The 26,983-nt window shown below is 45.1% G+C and overlaps 1 long non-coding RNA gene across 1 annotated transcript; it reads right to left on the bottom strand.

Annotated features, from left to right (window-relative positions):
- Nucleotides 1–16,426: 16,426 nt before the first annotated feature.
- On the bottom strand, nucleotides 16,427–20,847 carry LOC128932218 (uncharacterized). The gene is made up of 3 exons (XR_008481786.2): nucleotides 20,744–20,847; nucleotides 18,374–18,454; nucleotides 16,427–18,265 (listed from the first exon to the last, which is right to left on the bottom strand). It is a non-coding gene; the product is annotated as an uncharacterized LOC128932218 (long non-coding RNA).
- Between the last annotated feature and the right edge of the window lie 6,136 nt (nucleotides 20,848–26,983).

Genomic DNA, 26,983 nt, shown 5'->3' with positions numbered 1-26,983 from the left:
TATCTGTTGTTTATTCATTAATAGTTTGAGGGCAGGGGTCAGCAGTCAGGATAACACTAGGCAGTGAACATCTATAAAAATTAGTATTGATTGCATGCTTACTGTGTTCCAGGAATTGTATGATCCAGCCCTTACCCACCTGCTCAGGCACACTGCTTTCACCTCGATAAACTTGCTACTCCTCACAATAACTTTAGAAGCCAACATCATGATCTCCTTTTTACAAGTAATAAAACAGAATGCTAAGTACCTTGTCCAAAGTTCCAGGATAGCAAGTGACAGAGCTGGGAATGCAGGCAGTCCAAGTTCAGAATCTACTTCCTGAAGCACTAAATATACTCCAGTGTACCCAAATTCCTTATTAGGTCCTAGGATACAAAATAAAAACAGACAGTTCCTGAGCTCAAGGAATTTTAGATTACAGGAAAGACAATGCAGATGAACAATTATAGTAGAGTGATAACTGCTCTGGTGGTGGACTAAACAAGGTGTAGTTAGAACTCAGAGAAAGGGCCGGGCACAGTAGCCCATGCCTGAAATCCCAGCACTTTGGGAGGCCGAGGTGGGCGGATCACCTGAGGTCAGGAGTTTGAGACCTGCCTGGCAAACATCCCTGTCTGTATTAAAAATACAAAAAGTAGCTGGGTGTGGTGGTGGGCACCTGTAATCCCAGCTACTTGGGAGGCTGAGGCAGGAGAATTGCTTGAACCCGGGAGGTGGAGGTTGCATTCAGCCGAGATCATGCCACTGTATTCCAGCCTGGGCAACAGAGTGAGACACTAAGAGAAACGATTCCTGAAGTCAGCCCTCAGGTGAAATGACCCTGTAAATCTCAGACTTGGAGGGTGAATGGGAGATTGCCAGGTGTCAGTGGGGAGAGAACAGTGGGGAAATAGAAGGGTCCTAGCATATTAAGAAGGTAGAATGTTTAGGGAACGAACTATAGTAGCTCCCTGTTTTTGAGAGTGTAAAGTATACTACAGGGGAGCAGTAAGAGAAACACCAAAAAAGACAGGTAAGAGCTAGATCATAAGGACCTCTGTCAGGCAATAGACCACTGGCTTTCACCTGCAGATGATGGGGAGTCAAAGAATTGTATGCAGGGTAAGGCTCTGATCTGACTTGCACTCCATAGAAGAACGGGTGGCTACAATGGAAATCTGGAAGACAAAAGGAAGGCGATATGATTTGGATGTGACCCCACCCAAATCTCATCTTGAATTCCCATGTTTTGGGGGAGGGACCTGGTGGGAAGCAATTGAATCATGGGGCAGGTCTTCCTGTGCTGTTCTCGTGATAGCAAATTAGTCTCATGAGACCTGATGGTATTATAAGGGGGAGTTTCCCTGCCCAGTCTCTCTTTGCCTGCCACCATCCATGTAAGATGTGACTTGCTCCTCCTTGCCTTCCATCATGATTATGAGGCCTCCCCAGCCACATGGAACTGGAAATCATGAAACCTCTTTCTTTTGTAAATTGCCCAGTCTCAGGTATGTCTTTATTAGCAGCATGAAAACACACTAATACAGAAGGATTGTTTCCATGGGCTTGAACCTGGGTGTCTAAAACCGGGTTTTAGACTTCCACTGAGTGTCTAAAGCAAAGCTATAACACATTCTCTACCAACTTTAACATGGACTGAAAGACTTTCATACTCATTCACTGGTTTAACTGATTGCATGGCATTGTTAATTCAGCTTCCCCAGGGAGCTGCCCTGTTAGTTGGTCATCGCTTAGCTGAGCATCATTGCCAGAGAAGCCCTCAGGAGTCGTCCTGGCTCCTGTCAGCTGCCAGGGGCTTGGCAGCGTTTGGTTGACCTTTCTAGCTTCTGCTCTCCCACACTGGTGAATGTTGGTCATGGCCCGTGTCTTAGGTCAGGTTTCCTAGAAGCTGAGCTGAGAGAAAGATTCTTATACAAGCGATATTTTGGGAGCACACTCTCATAAAGGATCTGAAGGGAGAGAAGAGAAGTAGGAAATAGAAGCAGAGCAGCTGAGAAAAGATGCCATGTCTTAGTCAAGTTGGGCTGTTACAACAAATTACCACAGACTGAGGACTTACACAACACACATTTATTTCACACAGTGCTGGAGGCTGGAAGTTCAAGATCAGAGTGAGCATAAGCAGGCTCTGGTGAGGGCTCTCTTCTTGGCTTGCAGACCTTCTTGCTGTGTCCTCACCTGGAGAAGAGGGAGCCAGCTAGCTCTCTGGTCTCTTCTTATAAGGGCACTAATCCCATTAATAGGGGATCCACCTTTATGGCCCAGTTACCTCCCTAATACCATCATTGCATTGGCATTAGGGTTTCAATATATGAATTTTGGGGGAACACAAGCATTCAGTCTGTTGCATGTGGTTTCAGCTGGAGTCCAGGCTCAGCTCGATCCAGCCGTTGCTCTGGAACATAAATGGCATCACAGAGTGACTTCTTGGAAGATAGGTGTCTGGGCTTTTGTATCCCCGTATCCCTCAGTCATTGGCTGAGGGTGCCTTGACGGGAATGAAAAGGAGGGACAGGGTCAGACATGGAGGTGGCTTCTGTCTGTGTGGGATGCAGTTGTGAGCTGGTAGCCATTGACACTGAACAGCTGGGCTTTGGTGCATCCCCCAGTGAGAGAGATCGGGGTGGGGAACAAAAGGTTAAAGATCGCCTTAGGGGAGAATTTCTCAATCTCAGTACTTTGAGGACTGGACAATTCTTTGTTGGTGGAGGAAATGTCCTGTGCATTGGAGGATATTTAGCAGCATCCTGGTATCTACTTGCTGGATGCCAGTGGCACCTCACCATCACCACCACCCCAATCTCTAGACATCACCAAATAGCCCTTGGGGCACAAAATTGCCCTCCCCTCCCAAACCACCACACTGTTCTATGGTGTCATTGGCCAACCCCTGGAGAAAGCTCTCGGTAATTTCAAGACCTGGTCACCTGGGATATAGCATCTTACACTCACTGTGAGTTGAATGAGTGTGTCCACCTGTGTGTAGTGAGAAGCCTCAAGCTTCTCTGAATATGACTTGCCAAATCAAGACTGGGTCAAGCCAGAATGAAGAGGAGGATCAGTGACTCTGACGGCTAACTAGCAAATAGCATGAGTAGAATTAAATGACTGAGTGAACATGGGGGTTAAGGGCGAGGTGGACTGCGAGGCTTCCCACTTTGGCAAATGCAAAGGAGTTCAAGTTTGGAGGGGGAAAGAACAAATAAGGTTCGAATACATTGAATTCAAAGTGTTGTTAGCTCTCCTACTGATATGTCTGGAAGGCACATGTGTCTGGGTCTGGGCTAGGCTGGGGTGCTCAATCTGGGAGGCATCGCTATCAAAGTCAAGGGCACAGTATGTTGTTTAGGAAAGGTACCTGTTGAGAAAGAATAGGGCTAAGAAAATAGCTATGGGAAACTTCACATTTAAGAAATAGAAAAAGTATGAGATAGTACCAAGATGGACTAACATGGCACACCCAGAGAGGTAAAAAGAGAACCAGGGGAGAGTGAAACCTAACAAGGTCATGGAAACACATAGGAGAAATTTTGATCTTAAAAAGAAAAAGATAGAATTTCCACAGATCCATTTATCCATGCTGAGAAAGAGAGAGACAGAAAAAAAGAATTTCCTAGCCTGTCCCCAGACTTCACTTCCCAAGGATGCTAGGGTTTCATAAATTATCATTGATATTATTACATAAATATGTTAATGAAAGTTCAATCCATCGTATGTGCATCAGAACAGTGATGCAAAGCCCTACGGTATGTCAGTATCACCGGGAGAGCTTGCTAAAGCACAGGCTCCTGCACTAGAAGAAACTGTTGCTTAAAAGAATCTCATGATCCAACTCAGAGAATGGGAGGAAATATTTGCAAGTCATATATCTGATAAGAGGATAGTTCCTGGAACATATTAAGAACTCCTACAACTCAACAACAAAAAAACAAACAACCCAATTAAAAATTGTGCAAAGGCCTTGAATAGACATTTTGCCAAAAAAGACATATAAATGGCCAAGAAGCGCATGGAAAGACGTTCAACCCGACTAGTCAATGGGGAAATGCAAATCAAAACCACAATGAGATACCCTTTCACACTCATTAGGAGAGCTGCTATCAAAAACATAAGTAAATAAAAGAAAGAAAATAGCAAACATTGACAAGGATGTGCAGAAATTGAAACCCTTGTGCACTGTGGGTGGGAATGTTAAATGGTACAGCCACTGTTGAAAACGGTATGAAGATTCCTCAAATATTTAGAAACAGAATTACCATAGGATCCAGCAATTGCACTTCTGGCTATATACCTAAAAGAATAAAAGCAGGATCTTGAAGAGATATTTGTAACCCATATTCATAGCAGCATTATTCACACTAGTCAAAAGGCTGAAGTGACCCAAGTATCAATAGGCAGATGAATAGATAAAATGTGGCAGAAACACACAATGAGATGTCACTCAGCCTTAAAGGTGGAGGAAATTCTGACACATGCTAAAACACAAATGAACCTTGAGGTTATTATGCTAAGTGAAATACATCAGTCACGAAAGAACAAATGCTGAGGTTCCTCAAGAGGTGAAAATCATCCACAGAAAGTGGAATGGTACCAACCACGGGCTGGCAGGGAGGGAGCAATGGCGAGTTCATATTTAATGGGCATGGAGTTTCAGACCCATGAGAAAAATGAGTCCTGAAGGTTGCTTGCACAGCAATGTGAATAAACAACACTATGGAACTATACACTTAAAAATGGTTATGATGGTAAAAAAAAAATTCCAATGAAAATTATTTGTAGAGAAAACTCATTTGACAAAATAAAAGTAAAGTAACTGCTCTATAAACATAAATTGGTCTATTTTTATATTGCCTAGAGCCAGCTACTGTATTCTAGTAATTACTGGCAGTAAATTATTTAAATTTTGGAGGGGGGAATTTTATTATCTGTTTTTTCTACAATCAGCTTAAAAAGACAATTGCTAGATTAGAAAATTAGAAGGTAATATGGATACTTGGGAATGGCACTTTCATTTTTAGAATGCTTTGTCGCCCCAAGATGAGGGATTTTCCTTCAGGCAGTGTTCCCAGCCAGGCCTTGCCCATGCAGCCCCTCAGAACAATGTTTGTGTTTTTCAGTATTGGGTTGTCTGCAGGGAGTGTCCTAAATGAAGATGCAGTTTCAGGATGAATAAGACTTATCAGAAAGCCCACTCGATACAGTAGCACTGCTTCCCTCGGGCATGGGCACGCCCTCCCATGCCACCTCCAAGTCACGAGGGATCATGGAGGGGAGAGTTCCCCACACAGAGAGCAGAGCACCTTTGAGAAGAACAGAGTGCTTACTCGCTTCCAGTTCATCTCTGTACAATTTGACTATGTTAAAAAACAAAACTTCCATGCAGATTCATTCAACAAACATTTACTGAATATCAACTCTACGTGAGTCACCAGATGATAACTATTAAAATGAGGACAGAGCTTTTTACTGTCCTCATTTACAGTTTTATTGAGGTGTAATTTACATACAGCCAGGCACAGCAAGGTGCAGCGACTCTTGGGAGGCTGAGGTAGGAGGATGGCTTCAGCCCAGTTCCAGACCAGCTTGGGCAATATACTGAAATCCCCATCTCTAAAAATATAAAATAAAATAAAATACATAGAGTATTTTAGAGTTTACTAAACTTCCCCCTAAGTATGCAGTTCTATGAGTTTGAAAGACGTGTATCATTGTATAACCACCACCACCATCAAGATATAGAATATTTCCATCAACCCAAATAGTTTTCTTGTGCTTCACTGCCGTCAAGCCCTGCCCACAACACCAGTTCCAGGCAACCACTAATATGATTTTTGTACCTGTAGTTCTGTCTTTTCCAAATTTCAAATTAACAAAATCTTAAAGTATGAAAAGTATACAGCTTTTGTGTCTGGCTTCTTTCACTTAGCACAATGCTTGTGAGACTCTCTGATATCCTTGCATGTATCACTAATACACTTCCTTTTTAGTGCCGAGTATTCCATTGTGTGGATGTGCTACAATTTATTTATCAATTCACTAGTTGACAGACATTCAAATTCTTTTCGATTTTCACCATTAGAAAGAAATAAAGCTGCTACAAATACTTGCATATAGGTCTTTGTGTGGACGTAGGTTCCCATTTCTTGGAAAAGTACCTAGGAGTGGGGTAGCTTAGTCATTTGGAAAGCGTATATTTAAACTTATAAGAAACTGTCAAGTTGTTTTCTCAAATGTTTGTGCCCTTTGACATTCCTACCAGCAGTGTCTTAATTTTTCAAACCCACAGTATTTACAAACATTATACCATTAGCAACGAGTGGCTATGTGTTGAAACTCTAATCTGTAAGCCCAGAATTGTCCGTTTCTTGGTTGTTTCCATGATGCATACTTTTCTTTACAAAACAGTAATGTAAAAGTACCTTAATGACCACATTAGGTTTAAGAAATTACAGCAAGGCAGAGTTTGGCTTGTTTAGCCCACAGCAAAACAGAAATACGCAGATAATGGAACAGTGAATAGGTGGTGATAAAAGAGGTCTCAAACACTGTCCCCCAAGGGATGCTTGGCTCCTATCTTACTGTGTAAGGAGTCATCCAGGCTCCACCTAATCTGACTGCTTTTGGGGGATCTTACTTCCTCCTGAGACAGCTGTATCAATCAGAAGTCTGTCTGTTACCAAAATATACGGCCACCAGGAATGGTGTAACGTAAACTGTAGATAATCACTCTCATTTCAGGCTTCTCTGGCAGGCCCTGTCATCTTGGAACCACTTTGACTGTGTGAGGGGTTTATTATTGTTGGTGGGGCACAGCGTGTGTGTTTGAGTCCAGCCAGTTTCTCTGCAGTTCGTGCCCATGGGTCTTTGCTTTGGACATGGGAGCCTACATCATTTCAGTTCTTAATTTATCTGACACCTTTTCATACTTTTCAAATACGACAGCCACTCTCATGTATCCTGAGGTGTCTCCTCTTTTCCAGACTAAACATCACTTTTGTCTTTTTTTTCCAGGTTTTAAAACAAACAAACAAAAAGTTAATATATGCATTATAGAAAACCAGAAAACACAAAAAGCAAATAACAAACTCATCCACAAGCAGTTTACAGTCTGACGTGTCTTTCCAGGTCCTGTGTGTGTGTGTGGACACACCATCCAATTGTAGGGACTGAGACTGTACAGTATGTATCACGCTTTTTCACACATCATGAATATTTACCAACTCAAAATCCCACAGCTATTGGAGAATTTTGATAACCAAGAATACGCTACACCAACTCACTCTGTTAGAAAATAAATGTAATCCTTGAGACAAAAACTTCACAGAAGATAAAAATGGCAACACACCTCTATATATAAGCATCGGCAGAGTTCTGATTAAAATACTGCAGTCCGTCAGTGCTCGATTGAAAATGAAACACAGCAATAGAATACACTAAGTATAATGTTTCTAAGAGGATTCATTTAGCAGATCTACAGCATTAAAATATTAGCAAGAAGGTATGTTTCCACTGAATTACTTAATGCATTCCTACAGTACAGCCAAAAGAGATGCACAGACATCAACGGCTATCATCAAAATGTAAATATGGACACATCTGCACACATCTCTCTTTTTATACTTCCTTCTGTCCCTCTGCAACCAACCTAATGAACAAGTCCTGACATACACTTCTCAGAGGTGGTTTAACAGTTCCATGTCCAGCCGGGTATGATGGCTCACGCCTGTAATCCCAGCACTTTGGGAGGCTGAGGCAGGTGGATCATGACGTCAGGAGTTCGAGACCAGCCTGGTCAATATGGTGAAATCCCGTCTCTACTAAAAATATAAAAAATTAGCTGGGCATGCTGGCATGTGCCTGTAGTCCCAGCTGCTCAGGAGGTTGAGGCAGGAGAATTGTTTGAACCTGGGAGGCAGAGGTTGCAGTGAACTGAGATCACGCCACTGCACTCCAGCCTGGGCAACAAAGCAAGACTGTCTCGAAAAACAAAAACAAAAGCAAACAAACAAACAAACAAAAACCAACGATACAGAAAAACAATTCCATGTCCAAGATGCGTCTTTTCCATCAGTTATAACAAAAAGATATTTACAAATTGGTTAATTCACTAGCTCCGCTTTTTATCATATAGTATCACTCCAGGACATTCATAAAGCTTAGATGTTGCAAAATAATGAATTTTGTCCACAATAAACTCAGGCACTTTACTAAAAATGCTCATATAAAACTGATTATCATGTAAAACCATCGTCTAGATATGGAGATACTAGCGAAAAGCCCCTCCCTTCACATTTCCTCTTTTCCCTTTGCCATCATCCCAGTCACTAAGTATAGGATGTCTAGCTCCTAAAGGTAGATTAACAGAGGTCACTCCCAGACAGGCTTTCCTAAAAGCTAACAAAAAATATTTATAAGGGATTGCTTTACAACCTCAACTTATCATATTCTTTGAGTATTAGGACTTGTTTATTTTTTAACACACAACAATGTTAACTAAAATGCACATGTAGAACAATGGTGAGACCACCTAAACTAATCCAACTCAAGGGCACAGAACCCTTCTCCCTGCATTCCCCACCCGCAGCCACCCAATGGACAGTCAGCATTCTCTCCAAAACATCGAGTTTAACAATTCCATTCCCAAGTGCAACCACTCCTAGAAATAATGAAAAAAAAAAAAATGTTTAAAGAGTGTTGCTTAACCCTCCACTTTTTTTTATTTTTTATTTTATTTTTTTTTGTTTTGTGACAGAGTTTTGCTCTTGTTGCCCAGGCAGGAGTGCAATGGTGATCTCAGCTCACTGCAACCTCTGCCTCCTGGGTTCAATCGATTCTCCTGCCTCAGTCTCTGGAATAGTTGGGACCACAGGCACGTGCCACCACCCCTGGCTAATTTTTTTGTATTTTTTTAGTAGAGACAGGGTTTCACTCGGTGAGCCAAGATGGTCTCAATCACCTGACCTTGTGATCTGCCTGTCTCGGCCTCCCAAAGTGCTGGGATTGCAGGCGTTAGCCACTGCACCTGGCCCTAGCCCTCTACTTTTAATCTATGTTGTACAATTTTAAACATCCAGAAAGACTAGATGTTTCCAATGGGACTTACATTTTCCACTATCTGTACAGTCACATTGAATAAATAAATGGTGCATATACATAACACAGGCTATAATTTAAGAGTGTCTTCTAAATAGGGATATTCTAACCTAGAACCCTCTCACTTCTGACCTCTATCCACCCAGTGGACAGGTATAAGCATTCGTAATGCTTAGAGGGGATTTTAACAATATCACTGCTGTGTTTTTAAAAACAGTCTTCCCTATGAATTTTAACCCAAAATTATTCAATGTATTAGTTTACTAACTCTACTTTTGTCATACATTAGCAACCTCTTTAACATTGAGGAAGACTAGCTCTTGCAAATTAGGATTTCTTTGTCCACTTATATACACTATATACATAGCAGAGTAAAAGAAAATGCAAACATAAGGGGCAATGGTCAGTGTGCATCACCATAAACACACTAGTTTGAAGCCCTTTGCACGTTCTGCTCTTCCTTCCTTTCTGAACCAGCACAAATATAATAATGTGAATTGCTCAAGGAAGTGGTTTGATCAATTTCCAAAAGACAGTATTTCATATGAATCAGAAGGATACCTACAAAACATGTTATTTACTACATCTACTTTTAACACATTTTGTGCCCTTCTAGACATCTAGAGAGACTAGATGTTTCAAATAAGGACTGAAGTTTGTCCACTATATACACAGTAGTGAATAAACTACACGCATGTAACCATGGTTAGACCTTAAAGTGTCTTCTAAGTAGGAACATTCTGGTTTACAACCTGTCATTCCTGCCACCTTCTCTCCACCACAAACCTGGTAGCTATAGGCACATGTATCACTTAGAGCTGATGTTACCATTTCAGCTCCAAAACTCCTTTTCAGAAGACAGCCTTTCTATGAATTTTAACATGTACAAAATGTGTTAGTTTACTAACTCTACTTCGGTGATACATAGGCAACCTCTTTAATGTCTAGGGACTAGACATTATAAAGTTAGGACTCATTTGTCCAGTAACAGCTCAGAGGAGACCCACAGTTGGTAGCTCCTCTCTGTATGCAGGTCAGTCCAGTCCAGTGTTCAGCTGTCAGCAGAGAGCAGACCCTGGAAAGGGTAGCTCCTCTCTGCTACTGGTCCTCCTTACATCTGCTGCTGTGAGCAGCAAGGAGGCCCTGGAGAAGGGTTGCTCCTCACATCTGCTGCTCTCAGCAGAAAGGAGGGCCTGGAGAGGGATTGCTCCTTTCTGCAGCTGGTTGCCCTGTATCTCCAGCTATCAGCAGAGACGTAGCTCCTGTCTGCACCTGAACATCCCTGCATGTCTCTCTATCCTCTCTGTCTTCTGCCCTGCTCTGGCTAACCCTGGGGTTTGTATGGGCCTCAGAAGGGGGAAGTATGTGCTGATTGGTCCATGGGCAACCATGGACAGGCCCAGGAAAAAACACCATGAGTTTTCCCTCCAGTCCACAGGACTGGCAGCCCTGTCCCCAGGCTTTAGGCCTGCCCTGGACTGAAGGTGGGGCTTCACTGGGGAGTTGCCCCCTTCCTCCCATGGCCATCCATGGTGCGCAGGCTGATGGCACCAAAGGACACCTGCAGGCCGGCACCCAGCTGCCCTCAGCCCCCCTCAGCTTCCCCTCCCGTGCTCCTCCATTCCCAAAGTTCACAGGGGACCAAGGAAGTAAGGGACTGTCATGTCAGCATTGTCCCCAACGTGCACACACCCTGCCGGTCTGTGACAGCACCAGGGCTTGGCCCCAACTCTGAGATCAGAGCAGGGAGAGACCAGACAGTGGGAGTAGGCCCCTTTGAGCCTGCAAGGGCAACAGGGCAGGGCTTCCCTGGGCCCCCAAGAGTGCAGGAATGCCTGGGTCTGCAGCCCCTGTTTTGGCAGCTGCAGCTGTTTGGGGGTCCTGAGAGGGTGAGGGGTTGGGGGGATGGGAAAGCTGGGCAGGGCTCCTACCTGCTCTGTGGAGCTGGAGGCTCAGATCTAAAGCCATGACTTGGGGGCTGCAGCCCTGCCCAGCTGCCTACTTCAGGCTCCCAAAAGCACAAGGGTGCCTGGGTTGCAGCAGCAGCTTGGGGAGCCACAGTTGCACCTGCAGAGCTCCTGCCCTGCCCACTTGGAAGGAGCATGACTCCCACTTGTCACTGGCTCCTGCCAGCTCTGTGAAGCGTGGCTCCTAACTGTGCCCCCTCTCTGGGCCTTGGCTGGCATCTGGGACAAGGTCAACATATCTGTTGCTGCAAGCTCCCATTGTGGCTCTGGCACTCAGAGGTGGCTGGAGCTTCTGCTTGCTTGGCACACAAGCTGGCCCAGCACCATCGTGCAGCCTTCAGGGCAGCAGGCTGTGGTGGAAGTGGAGGGGCTGCCTGTCTCCTCCCTGTGCCCTCCCTGCAATGGCCTGTGTAATGGCAGTGGCCACACCAAACAGCCAGCTGCTGCCATCACAACCAGTCACTGACCTGTGCCAGCATCCAACCCAGATGTGTCATGCCACATGGCTGGCATGAGAAAGCTTGAGGAATATACAGAAATTTAGACACTCTATACATCACTACTGAGCTAAGCATCAGAGCGTTCAAGAGAAAGGAGAATATCAGTCAGCTATGAATTGTATTTAGTAAGTGATTGCCCCATACTCTCACCACATCCCCCAGTCCTGAACCCCCGTTTTCACTAATCAAAAAACATTACATAAACTCATTAACATATAGCTAAAGATTATTGAACAGACAGACTACTATGAGTTCCTGCAGTGGCCCAGTTCACGGGAACAGATTAATTATGTGTATAAATAAAGAGTAAACTCTATACAGGGGAAATTGATGTGGGGAGTGACTAAGCCTTAATGTAAGTAATAAATATGCAGTGCAGTTTGAGCAGTGCTCAAGAGACCGAGAGAGACAGGTGTGAAGGTGAAATTCTTTTTTTTTTAGACAAAAAGTCTCGCTCTGCTGCCCAGGCTGGAGTGCAGTGGTGCAATGTCGGCTCACTGCAACCTCCTCCTCCCCAGTTCAAGTGATTCTTCTGCCTCAGCCTCCCGAGTAGCTGGGACTACAGGCACGTGCCACCACACCCAGCTAATTTTTGTATTCTTAGTAGAGACAAGGTTTCACCATATTAGCCACGCTGGTCTTGAACTCCTGACTTCATGATCCGCCGGCCTCGGCCTCCCAAAGTGCTGGGATTGCCACGCCCGGCCAAGGCTGAACTTCTTAAGTGATCCTGTTTGGGCAGCGGAGACCAGCAGTCTGAAAACTAGCTGAGCCTACAAAGTAAGAGAAGAGAAGGTGACTCCCAGAGGCCAGTCTTGCTGGGCCCAACTAGTTCACAGAAGGCAAAGGACTGCTTTGAGCACTCCAAATCCAGGTGGGAGAAATCAAGGACTACCAGGTAAAAACCCTGTAGGTTTTTGGTTCTAAAGAGACAGCGTCTCACTCTGTTGCCCAGGCTGGAGTGCAGTGGCACAACCATAACTCACTGTAACCTCAAATTCCTGGGCTCAAGCAATTCTCCTACCTCAGCCTCCAGCGTAGCTGGGACTACAGGCATGTACCAATATGCCCCATTAATTTTTTAAATTTTTCTAGAGATGGGGTCTTGCTGTGTTGCCCAGGCTGGTCTCAAACTCCTGGCCTCAAGCGATTCTCTTGTCTACCTTCTAAAGCGTGGGATTACAGGCATGAGCCACCACAGCCCGTGTGTGTTGTTAACAGACATTTAATTGTACCCATGGAGTATCTGCAGTTCTCTGCTTTGGATTTTGGTGCTCCTCTCTTTCTGTTTAAACAGCGGATAGAGATTTTCTTTATATTAGAAATTGACATGAAACCATGGGTGTAAGGGTGGTTTCGGTCGCTGCCTGCTCTGATCCCAAGGAGCAAACCTTTGGGAAGCTTTGGGAAACCTTTGGGAAAAAGTTGTAAATTTTTCTCCCCCCAAAAGTTCTGCAGCCTCCTCTACAGAAAAGCCACTTGGTCTCCAAAACGTTTCCTGCATTGCTGGGGAAATGCGCCTCTTACCCAGAGCGAGACTGCCCATTGCCTTAAAGGGCAAAGTTTGAACTGAGTGTGTGGTGTGGTGTGTGTGTCGCTCTTTTCCAAGTGGAGAAAGCCCCACGGATGGGCACCAAAGGGAAGAAGACTGCATCTGATTTTCTCGGCTGGCCCAAGCTCTGTGAGGGAACGCTTCGGTTCTGTTGTTTACTTCCCCCCACCGCCCCCCACCTCCTAGTTTTTGTTCAGCCCAGGGAAGCCGCACTGCGGCTCCTCAGATGTTATTTATCTTTTCCTGCGAGGGGCTTGTGACAGTCCAGGGTGTTGTGTATCCTGTGCGATTGTTTATCGCCCGGCCCATGCGGTGGCCTGAGCAGCCTCGCGCCGGCACTTCACGTCCCGAACCCCAGGACTACGTGAGCCGGCGGAGGGCGGGGAGATGGCGCTCGGGCGCCGGCGTGAACCCGGGTACCCTGGAGCCCAGCGCCGTGTCCTCAGGCCCCGGCCCTGACCCCAGGGCGCTCAGGTGGAATAACCCCGCAGCTTCGCGCTGCTCCTGCGCCCCCACCTGCCCCGCGGAAGTCGCCGAAGACCGTCACCCCGACCCGGCGCGCGGCACCCCCAGCCGAGCCCCCCCTCCGGGCACAGATCGGGTCGCACGCGTTGCTCGTATCTGGTCACCCGCGGGTCAGGCCGGCAGAATGGCTGGGCTCGGGGGACACTCCTACGTGCGCAGCCGCCACCCGGCCTGGCCTCCCAGACGCCCCTGGGGTTCGCGCGGGTCAGCCCAGCCCAGCCCTAGCTTGGCGCCGCACTGCGGCCACTGCTCTCCACTCGGCTTAGCGGGCGCTCAGGGCTGGATTGATGGACATGGGGAGCGGGGTGGACAGCGTGCGGGTGGATAGGGGGCGCAGGGCGGACAGCATGCGGGAGGACATGGGGCGCGGGGTGGACAGCGGGCGGGTGGACATGGGGTGCGGGGTGGACATGGGGCGCCGGGTGGACAGCATGTGGGTGGACGGGCGCGCAGGGTGGACTGCGGGCGTGTGGACAGAGGGAGCAGGGTGGACAGCTAGCAGGTGGCTGGGGCACAGGGTGAACAGAGAGCGGGTGGACAGGGGGTACAGGGTGGACAGTTGGCCAGTGGACATGGGGTGCGGGATGAACGGGGGGTGCTAGGTGTACTGGATTGGGTGCAGGGTGGACGAGAGGTGTGGCACTTTCAAGTATGCATTTGCCCTTGGCTAGCTGCGGGTTTGAAACGAGCCTCTGGAGAGACTTTTTATTTTCTTTTCAAAATTTTCCTTTTCTTTTCTATCTTTTTCTTTACCCCCTTTTCTCCCTTTCTTTTTCTTTCTCATTTTTTCTTTTGAAAGTTTTGGACGGCTAGATCTCTTTTGCCACCTCAGGAGCCTGCCAGGGAAGCAGAGGCAGGGCAGGAAGGGACAGTGCCCTCCAGCCCATTCAGCCTCTCTCTCTCTCTTTCTCTCTCTCTCTCTCTCACACACACACGCATACATGCACACACACTCATACACACACCACACACGCATTCTATGTAGACACACACACAGGCATTCCCAGACACATCACACACAGACACAAACCAAACACACGCAGCACAGACACCCATCCACACAGACACACTCCCACACACACCACACATAGACACACCTACACAATCTCACAGACATACACCACACATACACCTACCCGCACAGACACCTCACACAGACACACACAACCCTATGGGGAAGGATCAAACAAACGCGCTCACGGGGCCGGGGTCTGTTTTCTCAGGCGTCCTTCCCCATCGCCACATTGTTCGCGGGACAATGGTCTCCTGTGTCAGTCTTGTTGGCACCAGCGTTGTACGATGCAGGAAACAGCATTTCCTGTCGGCGCTGGAAAATTAACTTGGATCGTGCTTTTCCCTTTTTATTGAGAATCAGCACACACCCCGGGAAACCCAAGCTCCCGGCGAGGGGAGGGAGCGGCAGCAATAGACATCCCGAAGGCTCCCGCGGCGTCCGTCCTCTTCCCGCTCAGCTCCCGCTCCCGCCTCCGCCAAGAGAGGAAGCCCCGGCCTTAAACAATGAGATGGGGCTGCTGCCTCAACCGTGACCCTCCTGCTGGGGCCATTGGGACCGACCTTGCCAAGCCTCCTAGCTCTGCATCCATTGGGAAGGGGAACTTGGCAGAAGGGGCTGTCGACTGCCCAGAAACCCCTACCTCTGCAGATGCTAGCTGTCTGCTCAGAGCAGACCAAGCATGGGCAATGGGCTGACTTGTCTAGGTGGTCCTCACATTTGCAAGTCTGACCAGCATTTGGCCCCACAAAACTGCTGGTTAATATTCTCCTATTCCACTAAGTAATTCTATTTTGGTATTGGTATCATTCTGCCCTGAGCTGCTGCATATCGTGTTCCGGGTCTCTTGGAAGAGCACTAGATTGCAAACTCAGAGAGGCAGAAAAGGGTCTATGTCGTCTCTGCATTTTCTGGCCTTAGAGACCTGGGTATTGCACATAGCAGGTGCTCTATCACTAGACACTCTCGCCTCTCCTGGACACCCCTACCTCCATATCTTGTTTCCATTTGCATGCTGGGAACACTGTCATCTGACCGTTGAGCTGTATATACACACAGAATTTGCATGTATTGATACTAGGCATGCGATTTTATGTGTACCACATGTATGTAAACACAGACATGCTATACACATACAACAACATGTGTTTGGTAACCGCAATACCACCACCGTCTCACGCTCCCCACTCCACCCTCGATGAGAAAGAAAATGAAACCATGTGTGAAATCTGTCGTAGAAACGCTCTCCTCATTAATCTCCTTTTGCCACAGACGAACTCTTCAAACATTTTGTGTGTGATTTCAGTTTTGGAAAATGTCACTTCTCATCATATTTTAAACCTTCAATTTTAGAGTTTATCATCATGACCACCAAAAGAGAGAAGGTTGAAGAAGTGCTTTGGGGACTTTCTGCCCTGTACATTGGTAGGGCATAGCCAGTGTAGGAATTAGTGATTGGAATTCGGCTTCTGACCCGTCAGATTTAAATCTTTGCTTTTTGCCTGACCACCCTCAGCTATCCTTCCCATCTTCCCCGGCCGCAAGAGTTAGTGGTCTGTATAACAATATTTAAATATTTAAATCCCCTAGGGAAGCACACTAAAAGGAATCCTCTAGGACTCTTTATAAAATGTGAAAATCATCTCCTAATTGCTTCGCTCCCAGTTGCTTAGTCCTCTGTCCTTTGCCCAACAGAGTTGAGTCAAGTTAGCGGTAAAAGCCAAGTCCTCTAAGTGCTTCTTGAATGGACGAATGAATGAATGATCATATTCTATTTTTGTTTACATGTTATTCATGTTATTTTATTTATAAGCTAGGGGAAAAAAGAGATTATAGCTCCTGGTCTGTAGAAACAGCTTTGGGGAAAACCAGGTGGATCAATCCCTAAGTAGTATAAATTGGGCATATCCTAACTGTTTAATATTTTGAATCATGAAAAACGTGGTTCATTCCTATGGTTAGCCAAGAAGAAGTGAGACTTAGAGCAGCAGAGTGTGTAAGAAGACTGTGATATTCACCTTCTTGGAGAGTTCTCTCTGCTTTTGCAAAATGCTTGCTGCCCCAGAGAGCTGTGTTGCTGTGGCTTTTACACACAATGTGCTACTTTAATTGGAACCTATCGTAGTTGTTATCTTTTTATACATGTGTCCCAACTAGATTGTGAGTCCCTTAAAGGATTGCCTTGTATCTGCAAACCTTGCACTGTTTTGCGCACCTAGAAATAGATCAGTAAACGTCTGAGGTTGACCATGGGACTAGCCTGGTCACCCATGTGAAATGAATTCAGAGGTCAAACGTCATGATGGAGCAAATTAAATGATGTCTAATGCCCTCCAGTGGCAGTTTTCCAATGGCATTCCATGGATGTGCTTCCAGGGACCAATGGGGGAGAGTCTTCTACTATAGCAGTTTTAGATTTGGGGTCTAGCTGCTCTGGACAATTTGGCAAACATCTGACTATGAAGAATGACAGCAATGGAAAAAGCAGGTTGCAATCCCAAACCAATGAATCGTGGAGGAAGATATTCAGGAGTGAACTTCCCCTGTCATCAACCCTTATTATTATATCTTTTTTCTAAACATGCTTTATATTCTATGAACAAGAAAGAAGAGAAAACTTTTCAGGAAAGAAATGCTCAGAGCTGGAGGGGACAGGGGAAGAGGGAAGCTTCGAATCCTTTATTCTCAACAGAAATAGCTTCCGTCCCCAGCAGCTCCAGATGTCTGTCTCTGTCTATCCACACACGCTGTTGGCATTTCCACTTCATTTTATTGCTGCCAGCAGAGAGGCAGGTTAGTCCCCACAGTCTTCTCACAAAAAGATTAGCTGAATTCAAATTCAACAAGGAAGAGGCTTACTAAGTTGCATTTCTTTGATAACCTTCGGCTAGGAGGACTCCAGGGCTCCTCAGCGTCCAGCACCTGAGGGATGGTTTCAGCTTGACTTCACCTTGCCTTCTGGTGGGTTATTCACGCTGGCTTACCTTGTGTGGGTTACGACGGACCTTTTCTTTTCTCCACGTGTGGCTGAAACTATCAGGAAAGCTGTTCCTTGTCTCCAGTCAATAGAGGCCAGTAAGAAATAAATCAGTTCAAGGACTTACTGACAGACCACCCCTTGCTACGTGAGGTATCCTCCTCCCTCCCGACTTCTCTACTCGAGTCCTGGACCTCAGATCTCATCCTGGTTTCCTGCCCAGTAATCTTGTTCTAGGGCTGTTGCCAGGTCCCCTTTTCTAGAACCTCCATCCTGAGGCTGGGGCCTGGTTGCTGGTCCCACAGCTGCCCCTGCCTACCATAACACCTTCCCGTGAAGTATGTCCACCCAGATTTCTTAGCGTGCTGCTCTGTCCACATTGTCGGACATCCTTTTATTCATCTTAGATTCCTTTTCCCATTGCGGATTAATTTCCTGGACTTGAAAAGATTATGATCAACTGTGGACGCCCCTCTGACATGCGCGTCTTCGGCAGGGTCGCCTCTCCCGGCCTCTGTTCCGCTTCTTGGCTGGGGCCTTCCTCTTTTTCACTTGCTGCCGCTTTTGCAACTGTCTGACCACCTCCCCGTGGGGACCCAGTGGCAAGCTCAAAAATCTCTCTGGATAAAGGTAGATCTATATTAAAAAAAATAATAATCAATAGAGAGTCATAGCTATGGCACCTTAAAAAAAGAAACGTGAATCATAATGAGGTTTGAGATACCGAGGGATGTTTACAGTCACCTTGACGGTCTGGGTCTGCAAGGCTAGATTTCTGCGAGTTTGCTTCCTCCTGGAATCCCGCTCACAGTTGAAGCCAGCAAGCTGTAACATTGGAAGCAGGTGAGCGGTCGTACCTCAGATTTGTCAGTGCCTAGATTCTCCCATAAATAAGATTCAGAGTCCAGGAGTATGGCATGCCTTTAATAAATTACACATATAAAAGATGAAGTTCTTCTCTTTTTAAAAAAATTATTATTGGCAGGGCACAGTGGCTCACACCTGTAATCCCAGCCCTTTGGGAGGCCAAGGCGAGAGGATCACGAGGTCAAGAGATCGAGACCATCCTGGCCAACATGGTGAAACCCTGTCTCTACTAAAAAAATACAAAGATTAGCTGAGCGTGGTGGCATATGCCTGTAGTCCCAGTTACTCGGGAGGCTGAGGCAGGAGAGAATTGCTTGTACCCAGGAAGTGGAGGTTGCAGTGAGCTGAGGTCACGCCACTGCACTCCAGCCTGGCACCTGGAGACAAAGCAAGACTTTGTCTCAAAAAAAAAAAGTATTATTTATTTTGAGACAGGGTCCCACTCTTGTTTCCCAGGCTGGAGTGCAGTGGCATGATCTCAGCTCACTGCAGCCTCAACTTCCTGGGCTCGAGATCCTCCCACCTCAGCCTCCTGAGTAGCTGCGACTACAGGCACATGCCACCCCTCCTGGCTAATTTTTTGTATTTTTAGTAGAGATGGGGTTTTGCCAGGCTGGTCTCAAACTCCTAGGTTCAAGCGATCCACCCACCTTGGCCTCTCAAAGTGTTAGGATTACAGGCATGGGCCACCATGCCCCGCCAATGATGTTCTTAATATAGAAACTCAATGGAGTAAACATTCTTTAAAAATCGTAAACATGATTTTTTTTTTTTTTTTTTTAGGCAAGGTCTCACTCTGTTGTCCAGGCTGGAATCAGTGGTGTGATCTCAACTCACTGCAACCTCTGCCTTCCAGGTTCAAGTGATCCTCCCACCACAGCCTCTTGAATACCTGGGATTACAGGCACATGCCACCACACCCAACTAATTTTTGTGTTTTTAGTAGACATGGGGTTTCACCTTGTTGGCTAGGCTGGTCTTGAACTGCTGACCTCAAGTATCTACCTGCCTTGGCCTCTCAAAGTGTTGGGATTATAGGTGTGAGCCACAGCACCCAGCCAATGAAGTTCTTAATGTAGAAACTCAGTGTAGTAAACATTCTTTAAAAATCTTAAACATTAGTTATTTTTATTTTTTAGGCAGGGTCTTGCTTTGTTGCCCAGGCTGGAATGCAATGGCATGATCTCAGCTCACTTCAATTTCTGCCTCCTGAGTTCAGGTGATCCTCCCACCACAGCCTCTTGAATAGCTAGGCCTACAGGCACATTCCATCTCACCTGGCTAATTTTTGTTTGTTTTCTTTTTTTTGAGACAGAGTCTTGCTCTGTTGCCCAGGCTGGAGTGCACTGGCGCAATTTTGGCTCACTACAGCCTCCACCTCCAGGGTTCAAGCGATTCTCCTGCCTCAGCTACCTGAGTATTTGTGATTACAGGTTCCTGCCACCACGCCCAGCTAATTTTTGTATTTTTATTAGAGACGGAGTTTCATCATGTTGGCCAGGCTGGTCTCGAACTCCTGACCTCAAGTGATCCTCCCACCTCTCCTCCCAAAGTGTTGGGATTACAGGCGTGAGTCACCATACCCAACCTAATTTTTGTATTTTTAGCAGACATGGGGGTTCACCATATTGGCTAGGTTGGTGCTGAACTCCTGACCTCAAGCAATCCGCCTGCCTCAGCCTCCCAAAGTGCTAGGATTACGGGCCAGCATCACCATGCCCAGCTTCAACATAAATATTAAAGAGCAGTATGTTAACTCCCTACTGTCAATGGCTTAGAATATTTTGTTTACATTTCTAAATAGCTCTACCCTGTTCTAAGCAGTTTAGGGTCTGCAAATTAGTTTACGCTGATTTTATTACTTAAAACATGATTTAATTAACTAAAACAGCTGGATACAATATAGTAATAAATACAATTCAGTGACCTTGTCACCAATCTGCAGCTGTTTCCAGTCTCTGGAACCACGTATATATTTGAGTTGAAAACACCTTTCTCGCTCACCTCAGACCCCTCTTGGCTTTGGTTTCCAGTCTCCATTGTTCTCCACCAGCCTCCCCTCTGTATTAACTCTGGGTCGTGGTAACAGAAAGGCTGTCCTGCACCAGTGTAGCTGGAGCCACATATTTATACGTCTTCCCTGTCTCACTCTTGCCCTCTTTGTTCCCATCCTGTCTTAGTCCGCTTGGGCTTCTATAAAAAATCACCACAGACTGGGAAGATTAAACAACAAACATTATTTCTCACAGTTGCAGAGGTGGATGTCCCAGACGAGGGCCCAGCATGGTCAGGTCTGGTGAGGGCTCTCTTCCTGGCTTGCAGACGACTGTCTTCTTGCTATGTCCTCACTGGGAGAAAAGAAAGCAAGAGAGCTCTGCGGTCACTTCTAAAGAAGGCACAATCCTATGCATGAGAGCTCCACCCTCATGCCCTAATTATCTCCCAAAGTCCCCCCCGCCCTTACCACCACCACATTGAGATTAGAGTTTGAACATAGGAATTTGGGGGAGACACAGACATTCAGTGCATTATGCCTCCCGATGGCCCTGAACAAAGAGGGAGAAACTGCACATGCAGGAAGCAACATGGACACCACAGTTGTCTTCTTGCCAATCAGAAGATTTTGCAGGCCGGGCATGGTGGCTCACGCCTGTAATCCCAGCACTTTGGGAGGCTAAGGCGGTGGATCACGAGGTCAGGAGATTGAGACCACCCTGGCCAACATGGTGAAACCTCATCTCTACTAAAAATACAAAAATTAGCTGGGCGTGGTGGCGCGTGCCTGTAATCCCAGCTACTCGAGAGGCTGAGGCAGGAGAATCGCTCCAGGAGGCAGAGGCTGCAGTGAGCCGAGATCGCGCCACTGCACTCCAGTCTAGGCGACAGAGCGAGACTCCATCTCAAAAAAGAAAAAAAAAAAAGATTTTACATTTTGGCCATGTTTTTTAACTGTTTGCTATTTGATATTAGAGTTTATGTTCAGATATCTAATACGCTGGTATACCCCTCTGAGTGTGTGCACGTGCGTGCACGCGCGCACACACACACACACACACACACACACACACACAAACATTATCATCACCCCACCTAGGGCAAAGCAATTCACAAACTTGACTGAATCAGCAAGATTCAGTCTTTTAAAAATTTAAACCATGAACAGATAGAGGCAGTGAGTTGACAGATGCAGCATTTTAACGGGGACATCCTAATGACTATAGTATCGTCCATTTACAACTTGCTCATCACATTGAGCACCTGCATGCCTTTTTCTTCCCGTCACTCTGTGAGAGATGCACTGTTTTAATCCCTGTGTTGCAAATGAGGAGACTGCAGCTCATGCAGTTGTGTCTGTTGCCAGGATAACCCAGCTGGGCACTGATGGAGATGGGATCCTCAGCTTCCTCGCTTCACGGCTCTAGGTGCTGAGGTCACCCAGGCTCCCCTTTGGGAAGCCATGTGCAGGTTTTCCGGGATCCTATGATATCTAAATCCCAGCCACCCTCACTTCCTCGGCACTTCGTTTATCTGGTTGTTTTGGTCTCCACTTGGCATCGAAGTCTCCTCAGAGCTCTTGTGGAGAATCTGAAGCCTACCTTGTCTCAGGAATTAAAAATTCTTTTTTTTTTTCTTTGAGACAGAGTTTGGCTCTGTCGCCCAGGCTGGAGTGCAGTGGCATGATCTCAGCTCCCTACCACCTCTGCCTACTGGGTTCAAGTGATTCTCCTGCCTCAGCCTTCTGAGTAGCTGGGACTACAGGCACATGCCACCACGCCCAGCTAAATTTTGTATTTTTATAGAGACGGGATTTCATCATGTTGGTCTGGCTGGTCTCAAACTCCTGACCTAGTGATCCACCTGCCTCAGCCTCCCAAAGTGCTGAGATCACTGGTGTGAGCCACCGTACCCGGCCAGGAACTAAAACTTCTTTTACAGTCTTCTAATTTTATAGATAAAAACATAAAGGCAAATTTAGAAAAGAATTTTGTGAAATGAAGACATCTCCATAAGGGTAATTCTCAAGAAGTTAGACAGAGGGCCAAGTTCAAGAGCTCTAAGGTACCACATGGTGTCTATAGTTAATAACAATGCAGGGTACATACGCTTGACAGTTGCTGAGAGACTAGATTTTAAAAGTTCTCACCACAAACAAATGGTAAGTACGTGAGTGAATACATATGTTAATTAGCATAATCTAACCATTTTACAATGGAAACGAATTTCAAAAACTCATGTTGTACATCATAAATATATACAAGTTTTGTCAGCAAGAATGTAAAGAAATAAAAAAATAAAGAAAATTCCACAGATGAGTGAGAAGATGAGTAACTGTTGCTCATGTAACCGAATTCAACGAAGTTGGTAGAAAAAGGTTATGAATGAGAATTGAGGGTACATGCCGTCTATAAATAGGGAGACTACGGGCAGCTTTTAAGTTGCTAGATTACTCAGCACTTTTAGGTTTCTCTTCCTATTTTCATTTGTGTCACTGCCCTCTGATTTTTTTAAACACATAATGATATTTTGTAACATTTTAACTTACGGTAGTAATATCTTATAATTTATAGACCGTGGGAAATAGTGAACAAATTGTGCCTCAGATTTCTGTTAATTCTAAAAATAGTGGTGAGTCAAGTTTGTATTGCCCTTAAAATAGTGAATTGAGAAACTGTAGGTTGACTGAAAAAATAGGTCAAAAAACTTTTTTACTACACTTTGTTTTTTAAGAGCACTTTTAGGTTCACGTCAAAATTGAGTGGAAAGCACAGAGATTTCTTAGATACCCTCTGTCCCAACATATGCATATAATTTTAAAATAGAAGAGGTTCCATTAATGTAGCATTTTTGGTAAATTTCTGTTAAAACCCTTGGTGTAATTCCTAGGCACATGAATTTCACAGAAATACAGTTGATAGACTCTTGATCTAAACTATTCAAGAGAAAAGACCATCTACTGAGTATTTGAGGATCTTGGAGGACAAATGACTCGTAATAGGCACTCCTCTATTTCTTGAACGGATAATCAGCCTAATCAGGAAGTCATTTTTATCTCCTAACTTAATGCCATGGTCACCTTTTAATAGCATCTCTTTGGGATGGAGAATGCATCCGTGTCTTCCTGGCAATAATTTTCCAGATGTGACTGCTTAGCGCATATGAGGATAAAAATGCCAAAATGTTCCTAGCACTCAATCTGCCCAGCTCGAAGTGCTCATACCAATTACCCTTTATGGTATTGGCTTCACTATAAGGGAAGCATTCCCAGGCTCTGGGTCCAACAAACGCATGGCAGAGGACAAAGAACTTGCACTTGACTTCTTGCTCTGCCGCTTACTTGTGCACGATCCTGTACAAATGACTTCACTTCTCTGAGACTCAGTTTTCATCGTCTGCTAAGTTGTGCTTATAGAATTCCTGGTTTGGTGGTAAGGACGTAGATGGTTGTTCACATCGTTATCCATAATATTCTTTTATTTATTTATTTTTGAGACAGTTTCACTCTTGTCGTCTAGGCTGGAGTGCAATGGCACAATCTTGGCTTGCTGCAGCTTCTGCCTCCTGGGTTCAAGCAATTCTCCTGCCTCAGCCTCCCAAGTAGCTGGGACTACAAGTGCATGCTGCATGCCCGGCTAACGTTTTGTATTTTTAGTAGATGGGGTTTCACCATATAGGCCAGGATGGTCTTGATCTCCTGACCTCGTGATCTGCCCGCCTTAGCCTCCCAAAGTGCTGGAATTACAGATGTGAACCACCACAGCCGGCCTGTTATCCATCATATTTTTCAACATCAACTTACTTTTGGAAACACGCCCTATACAACCTTTCAGACCAAGGCTCTGATGTTCTGGTCAATACAGAGCATCGATGAGTTATTTGACAGCGCTGTCCGTGGGATGAACTGCACTCAGCCAGGCTCCCTCTGCCTTGTTTCCCATCACTGAGGTCCACGCTGAGAAGAGTTTTGGGGTGAGGGGTGTCATGTTGTAGGATTGCGTGCTACTGGTTTGGCGTGCCTAGTACCCTCCTCCTACAATCATGTGATCCATTGTTATAACTTACGTTCCCCTCAATGTTTCCTAGGTCTCGTAGCTTAATTTGGGATTAAAAGGTTGAGGATGGGAATAGTCTGAGTTGCTCAGTGACCTCTCCTTTGAGAGAAATAGCCTTCCAGCATCCATCCTGCCAGAGTAGCCTTAGTCATAAAATTTCCACCTTCAAGTTTCATGGTGAAGACATGCTGAGGAAATGTCTATGATCAGACACTCTTCACAGCCTTGTGGTTTTGAATCATATCCATATTATCTGCTTTATGGAGGAATCCCAATTATCTCCGCCATCTTCAACCAATAGAGCTAGCCGCTTGACCATTTTACTTACCCATCTGTGGAGTTCCGCCTACATGATTTGCAAGGCCCCGTGCAAAATGAAAATGCAGTGCGTCCACGCCCCACCCCCCAAAAAAAGGCATTAAGAATTTCAAGATGGCGGCTGGGTGTGGTGGCTCATGCCTATAATCCCAGCACTTCGATTGGCCAAGGCAGGTGGTCGGGAGTTAGAGACCAGCCTGACCAACATAGAGAAACCCTGTCTCTACTAAGCAAATACAAAAATTAGCTGGGTGTGGTGGTGCATGCCTATAATCCCAGCTACTTGGGAGGCTAAGGCAGGAGAATGCCTTGAACCCGGGAGGCGGAGGTTGCGGTGAGCCGAGATCACACCATTGCGCTCCAGCCTGGGCAACAAGAGTGAAACTCCGTCTGTCTCAAAACAAAAAAGGAAAATAATTTCAAGATGGCAACAGCCGAGCATGAAACCAAGTATGGAGTCCTTCTGAGCATGAGACTCTGTGAATTGGACAATTGCATGCCCCCCAAGCAGGCTGTGCACCTGTGGATTTTCCCTTGATGTCTGTGTCTTTCTTGGAGATTTATCAAGGGCTTTGTTGATGATAATATTTCTAGTAAAAATTTTATTTTAAAAATAATGATAAGCTTTCTTTTTAAAAATTCCAGTATGTTTTCTGGCATTTTGTTTTTCTGAGCCAATCAATTGCAACTTCTTTTTTCTAAATATCAGAGTACATCTTTTTCTGTTCTCTTAGTTATTGTACAGTGAAATAGTCTCCAAATTATCTTATCGCTCTGTATTCTTCTAAAAATATGGATATCAAACAATATGTAGATATGCCAAGAAGCCTAACAAGAGTTCAAGACAGAAGAATCATCAGTCAATTGATTGAAGCATGAAAATGGATTATTTTTCCACAAAAGAAGGAACAATTAACAGAGTGAAGAGACTGTCTATGAATTGGAAGAAAATATTTGCAAGCCATACATTTGAAAAGGGATTAGTATCCAAAATATATGAGGAACCCAAACAACTCTATAGAAAGAAAACAAATAATCTGATTTTAAAATGGGCAAGAAACCCAAATAAACATTTCTCAAAAGAAGACATACAAATGGCCAAAAGATACATGAAACAATCTGTATCATCTCTAATCATTAGGAAATACAAATGAAAACCACAATGGGATACCACCCGATACCTGTTAAGAGTGGCTGTTGTCAAAAAGACAAAAGATACCAAGTATTGGTGAGGATGTGAAGAAAAGAAAATCCTTGCATGCTGTTGGTGGGAATGTAAATTAGCACAGCCATTGTGGAAAACAATATAGAGGCTCCTCAAAGAACTGCAAATAGAACTACCATATGATCCAGCAATCCTATTGCTGAATATTTTCTCAAAAAGTGTGAAATCAGCATATGGGAAAAATGTCTCATCTCCCATGTACATTGCAGCTATTCTCATTACTGAGTTATGAAATCAGCCTAAGTATCCATCAATAACGAATGGATAAAGAAAACATGGTATTACATATACAGTAGAATATTATTCAATCTTCAAAAAGGAAGAAATGTCTTTGTGACAACATGGGTGGATTAAATTGGAGAACACTGTGCGAAAGACAAATACCACATGATCTTGCTTATATGTGAGATTTAAAAACAATTGAACTCAAAGAGACGGAGAGTAGGATGGTGGTTACTGAACGCTGCAGGAAGACAGGATGGAGAGAAGGTCAAAGGGTAGAGGGTCACAGCAGACAAAAAGAATAAGTTGTTTTCTTTGAGGTATATTGCACGGAGTTGTGAATATAGTAAATAATAATGGATTGTGCATTTCAAAATCATTGAGTAAATTTTAAATGCTCTCACCACAAAAAATAAGTGCTTGAAGTGATGGGTATGTTAATTGACTTGATTTAATAAATTCCACATTGTATTCACACAATATTCATAAATTCATAACATCTCTTTGTACCCATAAATATATACAACTATGACCTGTCAATTTGCAATTTGTAAAATTTTTAAATTGTGACTTTTTGGCTGGGCACAGGGGCTCATGCCTATAATCCCAGCACTTTGGGAGGTCATCACAGACAGACCACCTGAGGTCAGGAGTTCCAGACCAGCCTGGCCA

Source organism: Callithrix jacchus, chromosome 5 (genome assembly GCF_049354715.1).
Source record: "Callithrix jacchus isolate 240 chromosome 5, calJac240_pri, whole genome shotgun sequence".
NCBI lineage: Eukaryota > Metazoa > Chordata > Mammalia > Primates > Cebidae > Callithrix > Callithrix jacchus.
This window is presented reverse-complemented; position numbering and strand designations above follow the sequence as displayed.